General features: G+C 49.0%; 1 protein-coding gene across 4 annotated transcripts in view; it reads left to right on the forward strand.

Moving 5' to 3' along the window:
• Positions 1-248: 248 nt before the first annotated feature.
• The window catches only part of LOC106594790 (protein numb homolog), a 115,908-nt gene continuing 96,878 nt past the window's right edge, over positions 249-19,278 (forward strand). For 2 of the 4 annotated variants that reach the window (XM_045705818.1, XM_045705870.1), the window contains exon 1: positions 250-595. The gene's annotated coding sequence lies outside the window, so the exon portion shown is untranslated. Of the gene's footprint in view, positions 596-19,278 lie in introns of all 4 variants that reach the window. The other 2 variants (XM_045705832.1, XM_045705861.1) reach the window with 2 other exon arrangements.

The following is a 19,278-nucleotide window of genomic DNA, read 5'->3' on the forward strand; positions in this document are numbered from 1 at the left end:
ATTTACCCCCCCCCCCAAAAAATGTAATGCTAATTAACACTTTTGAATCTAAGACTAAATAGAGCCGAATATATTGATAAAAGTCACCTTGTCCGAGAGAGATTTACATGGTTATCAAAACGTCACCAAGCCTACACTAAACACAGACCTTATTTTAAAATCCCCTATAGGAAAAAAATGAATTGTGGGAAAAATGAATTGGAACCATTTCCGTGTTTGACCGCTAGGTTTGATGGGTATTATGACACCACCACTGTGGAGCTCTATTAGTTATTCTGCACTCTGGTTCACTCAGAGACTAGAACCAGAGTGAATTTACAACCTTAATAATAAACTTGTTTTTTTTGGGTTTGTTTGTTTTGTTGTGGATTTCTCCCTGACCAAGATGGCTGCCATTTTCAATCCATAACAGAAGTTTAAGAGTTTATGACAAATTACCGATCGTATGGTTGAAACTAGAGCGCTTTAGTAGGATAGAGTTCATTCCCAATAACACTAACCTGGAATTTACATTTATATCGGCCAGGTTCAAGAGAGAGAGAGAGAGGTGATCAAATCTGACTGACTGACTTCTGGATCGGGGCGCTGGTCACAGGTAAGAAGGACAAGTTATATATTTTAAAATGATATCTAATTAACGTTAGTCGGTGAGCTTATTAACGGTAGAGAAGGAGGAGAAAATAAAAAAAAATATAGATGTTTTGGCTTCACAGCTCTCGACGTTTGGCTATCCAGCAAAATGCTAACTAGCTAGCTGACAACATTAGAAACGAATGAACTGTTTACCGAAGCTGAAACTGGTACATTATGAGCTAACAGCTAGCTAACTATAAATACATGTTAGTTTTCCAGTGAATAAGCCACATTTTGTTTAACGTCTGTAAGTGTTTTGACGGCTAGGAGCTAGCTAACAGGTAGCTAACTGGCGCTAAGGAGCTAACTTTGCTACTGGGTTGACAGCGCTAGCTAGTTGGCTAAAATGTTAACTACGCGGATTCACATCATTTAGACTATCATTTGATTTGTATGATAACTAGCAGAGATAGTTAGTTAGTTAGCTAGATGGCTAACGAGGTCGTTTTTTTATTATTTTTTTTAATGTGAAATGCGTAACATATGGACTGAAAACACACTACCTTACTGCGTAAGTGGCTTCTCGACTAAGGTTAACTAGTTAGTTAGTGAGCTAGTTAGCTACTGTTAACTCTCTCAATGAACAAACCAGTTAGACAACTAGTTAACATGGTTTGAAGTCTGTTTCACCACCATGGGCTGTCTGTTCTGCATTGTTGTGGTTCTTTCTTTAACTTAGTACTGTTAAGCCCTTCTTAAAATGTTACATGGCCGGGATACTTCCTTTCTGGTGTATTTTATTTATTAAAACGTTGATTGTCAATGTAAGAATGACCATTTCTTAGGATGAAACGAAATGTGTGAGTAAAAAAAAAAAAAACCTTGTCTGATATGAAACCTGGAAGTGATGTAAATATCACCTTACATTTCCACTCATGTGTAGGAACTCAACTACTCTTTGATTTGATTTTCCAACATCATGATGATCTTACATTTTAGTCATTTTATCAGACGCTCTTATCCAGAGCGACTTACAGTAGTGAATACATACATTTCATTTCTTTATTTCTTTAAAAAATAATAATAATAATTGTACTGGCCCCCCGTGGGAATCGAACCTACAACCCTGGCGTTGCAAACACCATGCTCTACCAACTGAGCCACAACACCCACCTGCATCGAAGCCAAGTAGGGTTGGCCGGGCGGACAGACAGAGAGTGAAACTCAACAAGTTGCCTGGCATGTGGTGTAATTTCTCCAATTAGTCATCGTCACATAGATTCTGTGTTGCAATTCCAACAGCTCCTGTTAAATTTGAATGATAATAAAAAAATCTGTCCTCGTTGAGATTCACAGTGGTATTACCGTCAAATACAATAGTAAAGACTGACACAGCCACATCACCTCTATCCATCTCCTGACTCACACACCTCCCCCCTGAAATATTTCTCACAGAGATTTAGGTTTATGTGATGATGGTGTATCTGGATGATTTACACCAGAAGTCTTGCTAGTAGCAACCACTTTTTCCCCTAGTCTGATAGGTACAACCACCTTTTCCCCTAGTCTGATAGGTACAACCACTTTTTCCCCTAGTCTGATAGGTACAACCACCTTTTTTCCTAGTCTGATAGGTACAACCACTTTTTCCCCTAGTCTGATAGGTACAACCACTTTTTCCCCTAGTCTGATAGGTACAACCACCTTTTCCCCTAGTCTGATAGGTACAACCACCTTTTTTCCTAGTCTGATAGAGACAACACCTTTTTCCCTAGTCTGTTAACCAGTCTTTTTTTTTTTAGTTAACATGCCACTCCTGTCATTTGCCAAAGACAAGAGTGGCAAGGAGTGTAATGTTAGCCGTTCCTTATTATTTACTATTTAGTAATTTAGCAGATGCTCATATCCTTACAGGAGCAATTAGGGTTTAGTGCCTTGTTCAAGGGCACCCAGACACGTTTTTATCAGGGCCAAACACTCGTAACCGCTCGGCTACGCCTGCTATGAAGTGATTCAACGGTCACCCCAACAGATCTATTGAAGTTTGTTACTGTGACGCAATTTGATTGGTTTGTGAGTTGCCATTAGGGGAAGGAAATGACCAACCGGTTTGGTCACTGTGATGCTCTAGTTAGCAGCTCTCCGCTCTCTCTTTTTGACTTTTTTCTTTTTCAGAGCAATGACAAACTCTGCTCTTTGAGCAAGTGTTGAGCTGATATCTGTTCACCCTCAGGAGAATGAATGTGTGTTAATTCTTTGTACCAAAGCCTTGGTTCTGACAAGCAGCAGTATGACAGAGGAGTAGAATGCCTGCCCCGGGACTCAGTCTATGGCTGTTCCAAATGGTACGTGATTCCCAATTTAGTGCACTACTTTTGGCCAGGCCCTGTGCCATTGGGCCCTGAGCCATTGGGCTCCCGAGTGGCTCAGCGGTCTAAGGCACTGCATCTCAGTGCAAGAGACGTCACTACAGTCCCTGGTTTTTCGAAATCCAGGCTGTGTCACATCCATCCGTGATTGGGAGTCCTATGGGGCGGCGCACAATTGGCCCAGCAGTCGTCCTGGTTTGGCCGGTGTAGGCCGTCATTGTAAAATAATAATTTGTTCTTAACTGACTTGCCTAGTTATTAAATAAAAATCTTAAAAGAATTTGGGACTCAGTTTATGTCTGTGGTGTGTGTGTATAGCTTAGTGAGACTAAACTGCTGCTGGGTAGCTCTGTGTGTTTTGTGTTCGCTCTGTAGAGGCGACCGTTCATCCACGTGACTGATCAGTGACAATGTTTACATGCACACCAATATCCCGTTTATTATTCAGGATAGTCAACTATTCTGTTTTTGATTTGACACATAATAAAACATCATATCCCGTTTTACAATCAACCCCCCTCAAAAAGCTTGTGTCCAAGGTTATTTGATACCCCGGATAAGATGTCTGGGATATGCTGATCTTAGACGGGGTACTGTGGCATGTCAACATCCCTTCCTGTTTACTGTTGTTTTTCGATGTGATGTTTATCCGATTTGTCAAACAGAATCGCTTCAAAAGTGCTTCCAATCATTTTTCCACTATTAATTTTTCCCATTGGGCATTTCAGAAACACTTAAAAATAAGGGCTGTGTTTTGTGTAGACTTTCCCCGGCGTGACGTTTTGATAACCTGTAAATCTCTCTCGGACAAGGTGACTTTTTTCAATATTCTTCGGGAAACAATTTCCTTGTTTTGACCGCTAGGTTTTATGGGTATTATTACGGAGGAGTTTTACTTCCTGACTCAAAGGAAAATACTGTGACAAGCATTAAAACTCATGGTATCTGATTCCGTGCTCTCGTCTGCATTAAAAACGAAATATCGATCCAGGTTTGGATGCGGCAGGAGAGAAGAGGTGCTCGAACTGTCGACCGCTTCCCCCCCCCCCCTGACTTTTGAGAAGCTCGGACGTGACGTGTATTAATGGTGTGGTGAGATAATAAGAGAAAAAAATTATGTCAGACTAATTTGCAATTGACTGTCTTAGTATATGACGGTGAGTTGAGAATACAATCAGAAATACTGTTAGAATGTTTTACAATTCACTGTCGTAGTTTTGGGAACACCTGTACTATTCAATTTAACCCATATGAACTTAAATGAGGAATATTCTGTTTATTCATGGATACTCGTGAGCAGGATATCGAAGGTCCATGTAAACAGGTTATCCGCTTTAATAAGACCTTAAGTGGGATATGAGCTACTGTCTGGACCACTGTGTGTATTTACAGTGACGCAGCACTGTTTTATAGACTGACCGATTAGTACGGCCAAGCTCATCTGTGTCGGTCTATGTTGCCTCGTTCAGAAATGTGTTTTCTTTTGATAGAGTGTTCGGTGTTCGATTTGTTTCACTCCAACATGCTCGTTCTCGTTGAGCAGATCTGCTTGTTTCCTGAGGTTGGTCATGTGGAAAGGAAGGTCACTGTCCTGACTACAGAGTCCCATCAGTATTAAATGGGATCTGTGCTCCTAAAATAATGAGCTGAGGGAAGATAATAACACAAGCTTTTACGGTATAATTCTGTATCCGATCTGTATCGTTCCCCCGCAGTTCATACGTGTCCCCTTCTCCACAGCAGGGGGTGTAACTGGGGACGTGTCCCCTTCTCCACAGCAGGGGGGGTTTAACTGGGGACGTGTCCCCTTCTCCACAGCAGGGGGGTTTAACTGGGGACGTGTCCCCTTCTCCACAGCAGGGGGGTTTAACTGGGGACGTGTCCCCTTCTCCACAGCAGGGGGGTTTAACTGGGGACGTGTCCCCTTCTCCACAGCAGGGGGGTTTAACTGGGGACGTGTCCCCTTCTCCACAGCAGGGGGTGTAACTGGGGACGTGTCCCCTTCTCCACAGCAGGGGGTGTAACTGGGGACGTGTCCCCTTCTCCACAGCAGGGGGTGTAACTGGGGACGTGTCCCCTTCTCCACAGCAGGGGGTGTAACTGGGGACGTGTCCCCTTCTCCACAGCAGGGGGTGTAACTGGGGACGTGTCCCCTTCTCCACAGCAGGGGGTTTAACTGGGGACGTGTCCCCTTCTCCACAGCAGGGGGTGTAACTGGGGACGTGTCCCCTTCTCCACAGCAGGGGGTGTAACTGGGGACGTGTCCCCTTCTCCACAGCAGGGGGTGTAACTGGGGACGTGTCCCCTTCTCCACAGCAGGGGGTGTAACTGGGGACGTGTCCCCTTCTCCACAGCAGGGGGTGTAACTGGGGACGTGTCCCCTTCTCCACAGCAGGGGGTGTAACTGGGGACGTGTCCCCTTCTCCACAGCAGGGGGTGTAACTGGGGACGTGTCCCCTTCTCCACAGCAGGGGGTGTAACTGGGGACGTGTCCCCTTCTCCACAGCAGGGGGTGTAACTGGGGACGTGTCCCCTTCTCCACAGCAGGGGGTGTAACTGGGGACGTGTCCCCTTCTCCACAGCAGGGGGTTTAACTGGGGACGTGTCCCCTTCTCCACAGCAGGGGGTGTAACTGGGGACGTGTCCCCTTCTCCACAGCAGGGGGTGTAACTGGGGACGTGTCCCCTTCTCCACAGCAGGGGGTGTAACTGGGGACGTGTCCCCTTCTCCACAGCAGGGGGTGTAACTGGGGACGTGTCCCCTTCTCCACAGCAGGGGGTGTAACTGGGGACGTGTCCCCTTCTCCACAGCAGGGGGTGTAACTGGGGACGTGTCCCCTTCTCCACAGCAGGGGGTGTAACTGGGGACGTGTCCCCTTCTCCACAGCAGGGGGGTGTAACTGGGGACGTGTCCCCTTCTCCACAGCAGGGGGTGTAACTGGGGACGTGTCCCCTTCTCCACAGCAGGGGGGTTTAACTGGGGACGTGTCCCCTTCTCCACAGCAGGGGGTGTAACTGGGATTGAAGACAACATGTTCTCGAGGGGCTGGTAACATGACTTTATTAGCTTACAGTCTGATCAACATGCAGACTGGTCACGTAATTAAGTCATAACCATCATTAGGGATTATGTTAATTGGGAAATGTCTCATTTATTAGGGAATTATACAAAACCATCTTTACAAGTAAAACACACTAGGCTAGCAGTCCGTTTTTAACTGTCGAGTACAAATTGGGACTAAATCCGACAGCCTTCTCTCTCTCTCTCTCTCGCTGTCTCTCTCTGTTTCTCTGTTCGACTGTCCTGTGTGAATATTTGACAATAGGGGAGTCGAAGAACAGAGAATATTTGACAAGAGGTGGAGAGGGCTGTGACGATACCAATGTCACAATATTTTTTTTCTCCCATCTCAATAATAATGTGTAGCAGACAGACCTTTTTTAAAAACCTGCTGTATTTCAAATATGGTGTGATGTAGTTTTAGAAAATAAATGTGACTCTGGGTGATGACATAATGTTTTGTTTCCAACGTTACGGCCCCCCCCCCCCCCCCCTAAAGAAGTTTAAATCCACTTCCTGTTTTATTTCCTCGCCACGATAGTAACGTCCCCGGGCACTAACCAGTGGGGAATGAAAGAATCAGATTTTCATATGACCCCGTTTTTCAGCGCAACTAACCCAAAATAGGTCTTGTGAAATCGCAGAACAAATTTTGAGGTTCTTCCGTCCCTGCTTTGCTCAGCTGCACAGTGGTTCGCATGTCTTACCATGGACGTACACCGATACTTCTATTGTGATGAGAACGGGACACACGATCCACACTATTGGGGACTTGTCAGAGCGCAGTCGATCACTGGGACGTCTGTCTCCAACTGGTTCAATACAGTAGAAGAATTTGCGTCGTTTGGAGAGGACTGTCCTATATTCATATCGACTAGGATTCAGAGATCGGCTTGACCTCTTTGGAAACACCTGATCCTCTCCTGTCTCCTGATTGGATGATAACTAGTTCCTGGAGCAGGTCATGAGTCCCGGTGGGGGTTGATCTCTTCATTTCCCCCCTCCCTGACAGACTCTCAGCTAGAGATTAAGGAAGAACACTCACTGTGCTGCTGGGGCTGGGAGGAGCCTAAGACTCACTGTGCTGCTGGCCCCTGTGGGCCCCTAGCTGTGTCCTCTCTGGCCCCTGTGGCCTGGCTGGGTCCCCCTCCCCTCTGGCCCCTGTGGCCTGGCTGGGTCCCCCTCCCCTCTGGCCCCTGTGGCCTGGCTGGTTCTCCTCCCCTCTGTGGCCTGGCTGGGTCCCCCTCCCCTCTGGCCCCTGTGGCCTGGCTGGGTCCCCCTCCCCTCTGGCCCCTGTGGCCTGGCTGGGTCCCCCTCCCCTCTGGCCCCTGTGGCCTGGCTGGGTCCCCTTCTCTCTGTGGCCTGGCTGGGTCCCCCTCCCCTCTGGCCCCTGTGGCCTGGCTGGTTCTCCCCCCCCTCTGTGGCCTGGCTGGGTTCTCCTCCTCTCTGTCTGGACTGTGCCAAATTTGATTTGTCACATGTGCCAAATATAACAGGTGTAGACTTTGCTGTGAAATGCTTATTTACAAACCCTTAACTGACAAGGCAGTTTTAAGAAAAATATTTACTAAAAATAAAAGAGCAGCTGTAAAAAAACAATGTGGAGGCTATATACAGGGTGTTACGGTACAGAGTCAATGTGGAGGCTATATACAGGGGGTACCGGTGGAGGCTATATACAGGGGGTACCGGTACAGAGTCAATGTGGAGGCTATATACAGGGTGTTACGGTACAGTGTCAATGTGGAGGCTATATACAGGGGGTACCGGTACAGAGTCAATGTGGAGGCTATATACAGGGGGTACCGGTACAGAGTCAATGTGGAGGCTATATACAGGGGGGTACCGGTACAGAGTGAATGTGGAGGCTATATACAGGGTGTTACGGTACAGAGTCAATGTGTGAGGGCACCGGTTATTTGAGGTAATTGAGATGATTTGTACATGTAGGTAGGAGTGAAGTGACTATGTATGGATAATAAACAGCGAGTAGCAGCAGCGTTTGAAAAACAAAGGGGCCAATGCAAATAGTCCGGGTAGTCATTTGATTAGCTTTTCTGCAGTCTTATGGCTTGGGGGTAGAAGCTGTTAAGAAGCCTCTTGGACCGAGACTTGGTGCTCTGGTACCACCTGCCGTGCAGGAGTTTTTTTTTTACACCGCCTGGTATAGAGGTCTTGGATGGCAGGAAGCGTTGCCCCAGTGATGTACTGGGCCGTACCACCCTACCCTCTGTAGCGCCTTGCGGTCGGACGCCGAGCAGTTGCCGTACCAGGATGCAACCAGTCAGGAGGCTCTCGACGGTGCAGCTGTAGAACCTTTTTTTGAGGATCATTTTCATCGTCCGCTGTACTGTACAGAAACCCTCCAGAGTAGGCCTCTTTATCTAATCAGCTCCAAGCTCAAGGACTGATAGGGATGAATTTATTGTAGCGTGTGTGTGTGTGTGTGTGTGAGTACATTATTGTTTGGAAGGACTTTCAACTTGTACTTTACCCTGTGTAGGTCACAAAGGGGCTAAGGTAGGTCCCTCATACCTGATAGGCTATACCTACCTTATTTTTTTATTGGCTAACCATAGAACAGGTTAGGCCTGTATGCGTGTTACATGCCTCACCCTAGTCTTATCTGCTGTGGCCCTGTTGGTGGTGGCTAGCCTCCACTGACGTCACCGCGAGCGTGCATGTTGCCGTGGCTCTTGTTCCCTGGTAACGGCAGAGGGTTGTCAGGTTTATGAGGTGACGATTTTGTATTTTGTCCTAGCGCAGTGTTCAGAATAGGGTCGTCACGATACCACTGTGGCGATTACTACGATAGCTGGTTTTTCCACGGCAACAAGGAAAACACAAAACAAAGCAGACTGAACTCTTCCGTCATTAAAATCTACTTGGATGTAAAATAAATAAACGTGATTCTGGTGGACAACATTACGACTGTTTCCCCGGTGGACAACATGAGGACTGTTTCCCCGGTGGACAACATGAGGACTGTTTCCCCGGTGGACAACATTACGACTGTTTCCCCGGTGGACAACATTACGACTGTTTCCCCGGTGGACAACATTACGACTGTTTCCCCGGTGGACAACATTACGACTGTTTCCCCGGTGGACAACATTACGACTGTTTCCCCGGTGGACAACATTACGACTGTTTCCCCGGTGGACAACATTACGACTGTTTCCCCGGTGGACAACATTACGACTGTTTCCCCGGTGGACAACATTACGACTGTTTCCCCGGTGGACAACATTACGACTGTTTCCCCGGTGGACAACATTACGACTGTTTCCCCGGTGGACAACATTACGACTGTTTCCCCGGTGGACAACATTATGACTGTTTCCCCGGTGGACAACATTACGACTGTTTCCCCGGTGGACAACATTACGACTGTTTCCCCGGTGGACAACATGAGGACCGTTTCCCCGGTGGACAACATGAGGACCGTTTCCCCGGTGGACAACATGAGGACCGTTTCCCCGGTGGACAACATGAGGACCGTTTCCCCGGTGGACAACATGAGGACCGTTTCCCCGGTGGACAACATTACGACCGTTTCCCCGGTGGACAACATGAGGACAGTTTCCCCGGTGGACAACATGAGGACCGTTTCCTCTCAGGAAATTCAGCCTGCTTCATGTTTTGTTTCCTTGCCACGATAGCGGTATCGTGACAACCCCAGTTCAAAATGATGCTCGATCTATTATTTTTATTTATTTCCGCTTTATTTAACCAGGTAGGCTAGTTCTCATTTACAACTGTGACCTCCCGGTCTGGAAGGCCCTTGTTTTCTCCTGCTGAAACACTCTCCCCCGTCAGATTATATGTTTCTCTATGTTCCTGTTGTAGACACCATCTCTGTCTTTAATATGACACCGTCGTCTCCCCTGCCTTTCCCACTTCTCTGCTCCTCTCCTCTCTGCCCCTCTCCTCTCTCCACCTGGTCTCTCTGCCCCTCTCTGCTCCTCTCCTCTCGGCTCCTCTCCTCTCTCCACCTGGTCTCTCTGCCCCTCTCTGCTCCTCTCCTCTCTGCTCCTCTCCTCTCTCCACCTGGTCTCTCTGCTCCTCTCCTCTCTGCCCCTCTGCCCCTCTCCTCTCTGCCCCTCTCTCTCTGCCCCTCTCCTCTCTGCCCCTCTCTCTCTGCCCCTCTCTCTCTGCCCCTCTCCTCTCTGCCCCTCTCCTCTCTGCCCCTCTCCTCTCTGCCCCTCTCCTCTCTGCCCCTCTCCCTCTGCCCCTCTCTGCTCCTCTCCTCTCTGCTCCTCTCCTCTCTGCTCCTGGTCTCTCTGCTCCTGGTCTCTCTGCTCCTGGCCTCTCTGCTCCTGGCCTCTCTGCTCCTGGCCTCTCTGCTCCTGGCCTCTCTGCTCCTGGCCTCTGCTCCTGGCCTCTCTGCCCCTCTTCTCTCTCCGCCTGGTCTCTCTGCCCTCTCTCTCTCTCTGTGATGGTCATGAGAACTGCAGTTTTAGCTGAGTCATGGTTCTCTGGGCAGGCAGGCTGCTTCTCTCCTCTCCACCTGGACTCAGCCTGTGCTCTGCTCCGCTCTGGCTATAGGTACTGACCATGGTGTATGTTAAATAACTCTCAGGCAGACAGACAGGCAGGTAGGTAAGCAGGCATACGGACAGGCAGGTAGGTAAGCAGGCATACGGACAGGCAGGTAGGTCCCCTGACCCCCCCAAAAATTATTGGTTGACCCAGAGTCCTCAGTTCTTTTAAACTTGTATTTTTCCATATAGACACAACCTAGGTGTTTTTCTATCAAATGAACTACATATGCACTGAGGTTGTCTGATGCTTTAAGCACACTGTTTTGATGAAATAATTAAGACACACAAATGACTAGAGGGAGTCAGAGATCAAGATGAAAACAAATAACGTACTGTTTTATAATTTGAGTTTTACGTCAACATTCTTCAGACACAGCCGTGTATGAGTTAATGAATTAATTATACAAGCATCCAATCCATTTCACTTTGGTTAAAAAAAACGAATCTAACTACATAACATAAAGCTAGTCATTTATTTGAACGGTAAATCTCTGTTGGTAAATCAAGATGCAGCCTAGGTCTCTCCCCGCAGTACAGGTGAATGCATATTCAATAGGGGTGTGTGCATGCGTTGAGTTATTGAGTTGGTTTTGGCTGATTTTCATGAGGCTGCAGATGACTGTCTGTTTCTCTTCTATTTACGACTTATTTTATTGCGCTGATCAAAAACCCCTGAAATAGAAGTTTCTTGTATAAAAATGTGAGCTGTTTCTTTCACACACACACACACAGAGAGAGAGAGAGAGAGAGAGAGAGAGAGAGAGAATTTTGTGGCAATCAGCTTTTTAATCAGCATATTTTGCATTTATGGTTCTGCGTATTATCACAGAGGAAGTACTAAGCTAGTGAAAAGATCTCAGCGTTAGCTGAATATTAGCAAGGAAAGTTAGCCTACCAAGCTGGAAGCTACCCCTATCTTCTTCCATTGTAAAGTTTTCTAGCCTGTAGGAACATTGTTTTGCAAACAGTAATTTTAAGTTTCAACATTTCTACATGCCGTGTCGCATTATTCAAGTGTGTTAACTTCTGTGTCGTATGAGAGAGGAGATAACATGATACAGTCCAGACTCCCAGTGGTTCCCCAGTCCAGACTCCCAGTGGTTCCAGACTCCCAGTGGTTCCCCAGTCCAGACTCTCAGTGGTTCCCCAGTCCAGACTCTCAGTGGTTCCCCAGTCCAGACTCCCAGTGGTTCCCCAGTCCAGACTCCCAGTGGTTCCCCAGTCCAGACTCCCAGTGGTTCCCCAGTCCAGACTCCCAGTGGTTCCCCAGTCCAGACTCCCAGTGGTTCCCCAGTCCAGACTCCCAGTGGTTCCCCAGTCCAGACTCCCAGTGGTTCCCCAGTCCAGACTCCCAGTGTTTCCTCAGGACAGACTCCCAGTGGTTCCCCAGTCCAGACTCCCAGTGGTTCCCCAGTCCAGACTCCCAGTGGTTCCTCAGGACAGACTCCCAGTGGTTCCTCAGTCCAGACTCCCAGTGGTTCCTCAGTCCAGACTCCCAGTGGTTCCCCAGTCCAGACTCCCAGTGGTTCCCCAGTCCAGACTCCCAGTGGTTCCCCAGTCCAGACTCCCAGTGGTTCCTCAGTCCAGACTCCCAGTGGTTCCTCAGTCCAGACTCCCAGTGGTTCCTCAGGACAGACTCCCAGTGGTTCCTCAGGACAGACTAGAGTCAGTATGAGAGAGGAGATAACATGATCCAGTCCAGACTCCCAGTGGTTCCTCAAGACAGACTAGAGTCAGTATGAGAGAGGAGATAACATGATACAGTCCAGACTCCCAGTGGTTCCTCAGGACAGACTAGAGTCAGTATGAGAGAGGAGATAACATGATCCAGTCCAGACTCCCAGTGTTTCCCACATTGTATCAACTGTTCTGGGTCCTCAGAGTTACCCGTGCCAGTGAGCGCCGGACAGACACATCTGTATTTGATCAAAGGGATAAGAAGTAATCTGGTATTTCATGACGTTACCCCTTTCATGCAGAGGCTCGGCGGTTATCGAAAGGGAGAGAGCTGGAATACTTTTTTACCAAATACATTGAGAAACTGTCCATCGTTCTCAATGGATGTATTAAAAAAAATAAGACTTTGTTTACTTGTTTGTTTTGAGGTGAAGAGAAAATGTACTTTTGAGAAACTCCACAGTTCATTAGTAGTGGTGAGTTAAGACGATCAGAAATACTATGACCTCACCAAATGGGCACATTTTGCGGGCAGCGTAGGCATCCTAGGCCTGTTTCTAATCAGGTGCATTGACAGGCTCTCCAAACAAAAGACGACAATTTCATAAATTGACAAGTCGTAAATGGAAATAAAACCAATACTTGTTTCTCTCAAGTGTAGCAGGTTGTGAGCTCTGTAAACAATGTTTCCACTCTGACAATGACAACGCTAAACGACTGCAATAATACTATAAAACGTTAACGGAAATGACCGGGGAGAAAAAAACAAACCTTAGAAAGGATAGGAATTAACAGTAAATGTATTTACTGGTGATATGTAGTGGGGAATTGAGACTAGGGATGCCCGATATATCGGTGAATGTATCGGAATCGGACGATATTAGCTAAAAAATGCCAACATCGGTATCGGCCCGATGTCTAGTTTTAACGGTGGAAAAACCGATGTCAAAGCTGCCGTGCATACCTATATAACGTAGGTACGTGACGTAATGACGACACGTGCAACACAGCATTCCTAACCTAGCCCACAATGTCTGCTGTGTGGATCGCGCAGTCAACAAGTCAAGCAGTCATTTGAAAGAGTAAGAACATTTCAGCGAGACGACTCAAAGGCGAAATCCATTAACGCCAAGATAATGTAATTCATTGCCCTTGACAATCAACCGTTCTCTGTCGTGGATGATGTTGGCTTTCGCCGACTGGTCGGGCACCGGTACACACTGTTACCAAGTGCGCTATTGTTCAGATGTTGCCCTACCGGAGTTATACAGTAATAGCATAACTGCTATTAGCTTCACGAAATACTATGGAACGCCGTTTGGGTTTTTGCATGTCAAAAAAGGTAGATGTCAAATAACACTATTTGACGTGTTAAATAAGCTTTTAATTTGACACGTTAAATAACACAGTTCTATCATAGAAGGTTGTGTGTTCTGAATTTGCACGTGCAAGCCAAGCTCCACCACTGTGGTCAGTAGCACTGGCAAATCTGTACAAAAAGGTCTGCATACAAGCAAACACCGGCCACGAACGATGTGTTTACAATACCGCGTTGGTAATAAAGCATCATTTGTTCAGCCATAACTTCTGGAGTAGCTAGCTAGCTTTAGCTTGGTACCTAGTTAGCACCAATACAACCAGCCTGAAAACAATGACTAGTAGAAACTGCAGTCATTTTCATTATTCTTAGCAATGATTTAGGAATCCTTGTGAGTAAGTATTAGCTAGGTTGCCACTTGTTGTTCGACTATTGAAATTGAATTTCAGTTCATGAAAATAAATAGCTAGTCAGCAACTTAACCCTGTTGCCCAAAGCTAACGTTATAAGCAGCCAGCTAGCTTCAACTAAATATGCAGGTTTAAAAATATATACTTCTGTGTATTGATTTTAAGAAAGGCGTTGATGTTTATGGTTAGGTACATTTGTGTACCGATTGTGATTTTTTTTTTCTTTTGCGACTGCACTTTTGTTAAATCATCAAGTTGAAGTAGGCTGTGATTCGACGATAAATTAACAGGCAACGCATTGCTTATATGCAACGCAGGACAAGCTAGTTAACCTAGTAATATCATCAACCATGTGTAGTTAACTAGTGATTATGTGAAGATTGATTGTTTTGTTTTTTATAAGATAAGTTTAATGCTAGCTAGCAACTTACCTTGGCTCCTTGCAGCCACAAGGTCCTTTTGACGCTGCACTGGCGTAACAGGTGGTCAGCCTGCCACGCAGTCTCCTCCTGGATTGCAATGTAATCGGCCATAATCGGCGTCCAAAAAGGCAGATTACCGATTTGTTATGAAAACTTGAAATCGGCCCTAATTAATTGTCCATGCCGATTAATCGGTCCACCTCTACTTGGTGTGGCAACTGCTTGGCCTCCGACCGCAAGGCTGCTACAGAGGGTAGTACATACGGCCCAGTACATCACTGGGGCCAAGCTTCCTGCCATCCAGGACCTCTATACCAGGCGGTGTCAGAGGAAGGCCCTAAATGTCACTCAAAGTCAGACTGTTCCCCCTGCACATCGACTCAGTACTGGTACCCAGTGTATAGAGCCATGTTATCATTGACTCAGTACTGGTACCCAGTGTATAGAGCCATGTTATCATTGACTCAGTACTGGTACCCAGTGTATAGAGCCATGTTATCATTGACTCAGTACTGGTACTCAGTGTATAGAGCCATGTTATCATTGACTCAGTACTGGTACCCAGTGTATAGAGCCATGTTATCATTGACTCAGTACTGGTACCCAGTGTATAGAGCCATGTTATCATTGACTCAGTACTGGTACCCAGTGTATAGAGCCATGTTATCATTGACTCAGTACTGGTACCCAGTGTATAGAGCCATGTTATCATTGACTCAGTACTGGTACCCAGTGTATAGAGCCATGTTATCATTGACTCAGTACTGGTACCCAGTGTATAGAGCCATGTTATCATTGACTCAGTACTGGTACCCAGTGTATAGAGCCATGTTATCATCGACTCATTGTGTATTTATTTATTGTATTATCTTTCTAGTATTTCTCTATTTTATTTCTCTCTGCGTTGATGGGAAGGGCCTGTAAGTCAGCATTTCACTGTTTAGTCTACACCTGTTGTTTACCAAACATGTGACGAATAAAATTTGATTTGACACACAACAATGTGCCGTACAATCTGTCCACACTCCCTCAGATAAGTTGAGGTAAGGTTGGAAGAATGTGGACTCGTTTCCTGTGTATTGCATCAGAGCAGTTCCCAGTACAGTACTCGCACACGCTGTCCTTGAACGGAGAGAGTCTCACTAAAGATATGCCCGCCGTAGTCTCATGCACAGAACACATACACTGTCGCTAAACGGGACGAGAGGGAGGCAGCAGTCGGCTGGCTTGTGAGTTAGACTCACAGTGTAGCGTGGACAGGAACAATGCCTTCGCTGTACTCTGCTCCTCTCCCGCCCTGTTCTCTCCCGCCCTGTCCTCTCTCCCGCCCCTGTCCTCTCTCCCGCCCCTGTCCTCTCTCCCGCCCCTGTCCTCTCTCCCGCCCCTGTCCTCTCTCCCGCCCCTGTCCTCTCCCCGCCCCTGTCCTCTCCCCGCCCTGTCCTCTCCCCGCCCTGTCCTCTCCCCCGCCCTGTCCTCTCTCCCGCCCCTGTCCTCTCCCCCGCCCTGTCCTCTCTCCCGCCCCTGTCCTCTCTCCCGCCCCTGTCCTCTCCCCCGCCCCTGTCCTCTCCCCCGCCCTGTCCTCTCCCCCGCCCTGTCCTCTCTCCCGCCCCTGTCCTCTCTCCCGCCCCTGTCCTCTCTCCCGCCCCTGTCCTCTCTCCCGCCCCTGTCCTCTCTCCCGCCCCTGTCCTCTCTCCGCCCCTGTCCTCTCTCCCGCCCCTGTCCTCTCTCCCGCCCCTGTCCTCTCTCCCGCCCCTGTCCTCTCTCCCGCCCCTGTCCTCTCCCCCGCCCCTGTCCTCTCTCCCGCCCCTGTCCTCTCTCCCGCCCTGTCCTCTCCCCCGCCCTGTCCTCTCTCCCGCCCCTGTCCTCTCTCCCGCCCTGTCCTCTCCCCCGCCCCTGTCCTCTCCCCGCCCCTGTCCTCTCCCCCGCCCTGTCCTCTCTCCCGCCCCTGTCCTCTCTCCCGCCCCTGTCCTCTCTCCCGCCCCTGTCCTCTCTCCCGCCCCTGTCCTCTCTCCCGCCCCTGTCCTCTCCCCCGCCCTGTCCTCTCTCCCGCCCCTGTCCTCTCTCCCGCCCCTGTCCTCTCCCCCGCCCCTGTCCTCTCTCCCGCCCCTGTCCTCTCTCCCGCCCCTGTCCTCTCTCCCGCCCCTGTCCTCTCTCCCGCCCCTGTCCTCTCTCCCGCCCCTGTCCTCAGCTAGTGAGGGCCACCATGACAGCCATGCTGCCTGGTGTATGTTGGCTGGGAGGGAGAAAGAGAGGGACAGAGAGAGGATGTGTTGTTTTGTTTTTTAAAGTAACAATCCCACCCCTACCCCAAATAAAGTATACAGTGTCTGGGTAAGTATATGGGCATATTTATTTAGATATTTCACTTTAAAAGCCCAAAGTCATGATCGACATCCCAATTATTTGAGTGTATTTATTGGTGGGGAGGACACCTCCGTCCACATCCTGGAGCTCTCTCTGTTCAACATGGTAACATGGAGGACACCTCCGTCCACATCCTGGAGCTCTCTCTGTTCAACATGGTAACATGGAGGACACCTCCGTCCACATCCTGGAGCTCTCTCTGTTCAACATGGTAACATGGAGGACACCTCCGTCCACATCCTGGAGCTCTCTCTGTTCAACATGGTAACATGGAGGACACCTCCGTCCACATCCTGGAGCTGTCTCTGTTCAACATGGTAACATGGAGGACACCTCCGTCCACATCCTGGAGCTGTCTCTGTTCAACATGGTGGGAGGAGACCTCCGTCCACATCCTGGAGCTGTCTCTGTTCAACATGGTAACATGGAGGACACCTCCGTCCACATCCTGGAGCTGTCTCTGTTCAACATGGTGGGAGGACACCTCCGTCCACATCCTGGAGCTGTCTCTGTTCAACATGGTAACATGGAGGACACCTCCGTCCACATCCTGGAGCTGTCTCTGTTCAACATGGTGGGAGGACACCTCCGTCCACATCCTGGAGCTGTCTCTGTTCAACATGGTGGGAGGACACCTCCGTCCACATCCTGGAGCTGTCTCTGTTCAACATGGTAACATGGAGGACACCTCCGTCCACATCCTGGAGCTGTCTCTGTTCAACATGGTGGGAGGACACCTCCGTCCACATCCTGGAGCTGTCTCTGTTCAACATGGTGGGAGGACACCTCCGTCCACATCCTGGAGCTGTCTCTGTTCAACATGGGAACATGGAGGACACCTCCGTCCACATCCTGGAGCTGTCTCTGTTCAACATGGTGGGAGGACACCTCCGTCCACATCCTGGAGCTGTCTCTGTTCAACATGGTGGGGAGGACACCTCCGTCCACATCCTGGAGCTCTCTCTGTTCAACATGGTGGGGAGGACAACTCCGTCCACATCCTGGAGCTGTCTCTGTTCAACATGGTGGGAGGACACCTCCGTCCACATCCTGGAGCTGTCTCTGTTCAACATGGGAACATGGAGGACACCTCCGTCCACATCCTGGAGCTGTCTCTGTTCAACATGGTAGGAGGACACCTCCGTCCACATCCTGGAGCTGTCTCTGTTCAACATGGTGGGAGGACACCTCCGTCCACATCCTGGAGCTGTCTCTGTTCAACATGGTAACATGGAGGACACCTCCGTCCACATCCTGGAGCTGTCTCTGTTCAACATGGTGGGGAGGACACCTCCGTCCACATCCTGGAGCTGTCTCTGTTCAACATGGTGGGAGGACACCTCCGTCCACATCCTGGAGCTGTCTCTGTTCAACATGGTGGGAGGACACCTCCGTCCACATCCTGGAGCTGTCTCTGTTCAACATGGTGGGAGGACACCTCCGTCCACATCCTGGAGCTGTCTCTGTTCAACATGGTGGGGAGGACACCTCCGTCCACATCCTGGAGCTGTCTCTGTTCAACATGGTGGGGAGGACACCTCCGTCCACATCCTGGAGCTGTCTCTGTTCAACATGGTAACATGGAGGACACCTCCGTCCACATCCTGGAGCTGTCTCTGTTCAACATGGTGGGAGGACACCTCCGTCCACATCCTGGAGCTCTCTCTGTTCAACATGGTAACATGGAGGACACCTCCGTCCACATCCTGGAGCTGTCTCTGTTCAACATGGTGGGAGGACACCTCCGTCCACATCCTGGAGCTGTCTCTGTTCAACATGGTGGGAGGACACCTCCGTCCACATCCTGGAGCTGTCTCTGTTCAACATGGTGGGAGGACACCTCCGTCCACATCCTGGAGCTGTCTCTGTTCAACATGGTAACATGGAGGACACCTCCGTCCACATCCTGGAGCTGTCTCTGTTCAACATGGTAACATGGAGGACACCTCCGTCCACATCCTGGAGCTGTCTCTGTTCAACATGGTGGGGAGGACAACTCCGTCCACATCCTGGAGCTGTCTCTGTTCAACATGGTGGGGAGGACACCTCCGTCCACATCCTGGAGCTGTCTCTGTTCAACATGGTGGGAGGACACCTCCGTCCACATCCTGGAGCTGTCTCTGTTCAACATGGTGGGGAGGACACCTCCGTCCACATCCTGGAGCTGTCTCTGTTCAACATGGTAACATGGAGGACACCTCCGTCCACATCCTGGAGCTCTCTCTGTTCAACATGGTAACATGGAGGACACCTCCGTCCACATCCTGGAGCTGTCTCTGTTCAACATGGTGGGGAGGACAACTCCGTCCACATCCTGGAGCTGTCTCTGTTCAACATGGTAACATGGAGGACACCTCCGTCCACATCCTGGAGCTGTCTCTGTTCAACATGGTAACATGGAGGACACCTCCGTCCACATCCTGGAGCTGTCTCTGTTCAACATGGTGGGAGGACACCTCCGTCCACATCCTGGAGCTGTCTCTGTTCAACATGGTAACATGGAGGACACCTCCGTCCACATCCTGGAGCTCTCTCTGTTCA

Source organism: Salmo salar, chromosome ssa01 (genome assembly GCF_905237065.1).
Source record: "Salmo salar chromosome ssa01, Ssal_v3.1, whole genome shotgun sequence".
Classification (NCBI taxonomy): domain Eukaryota; kingdom Metazoa; phylum Chordata; class Actinopteri; order Salmoniformes; family Salmonidae; genus Salmo; species Salmo salar.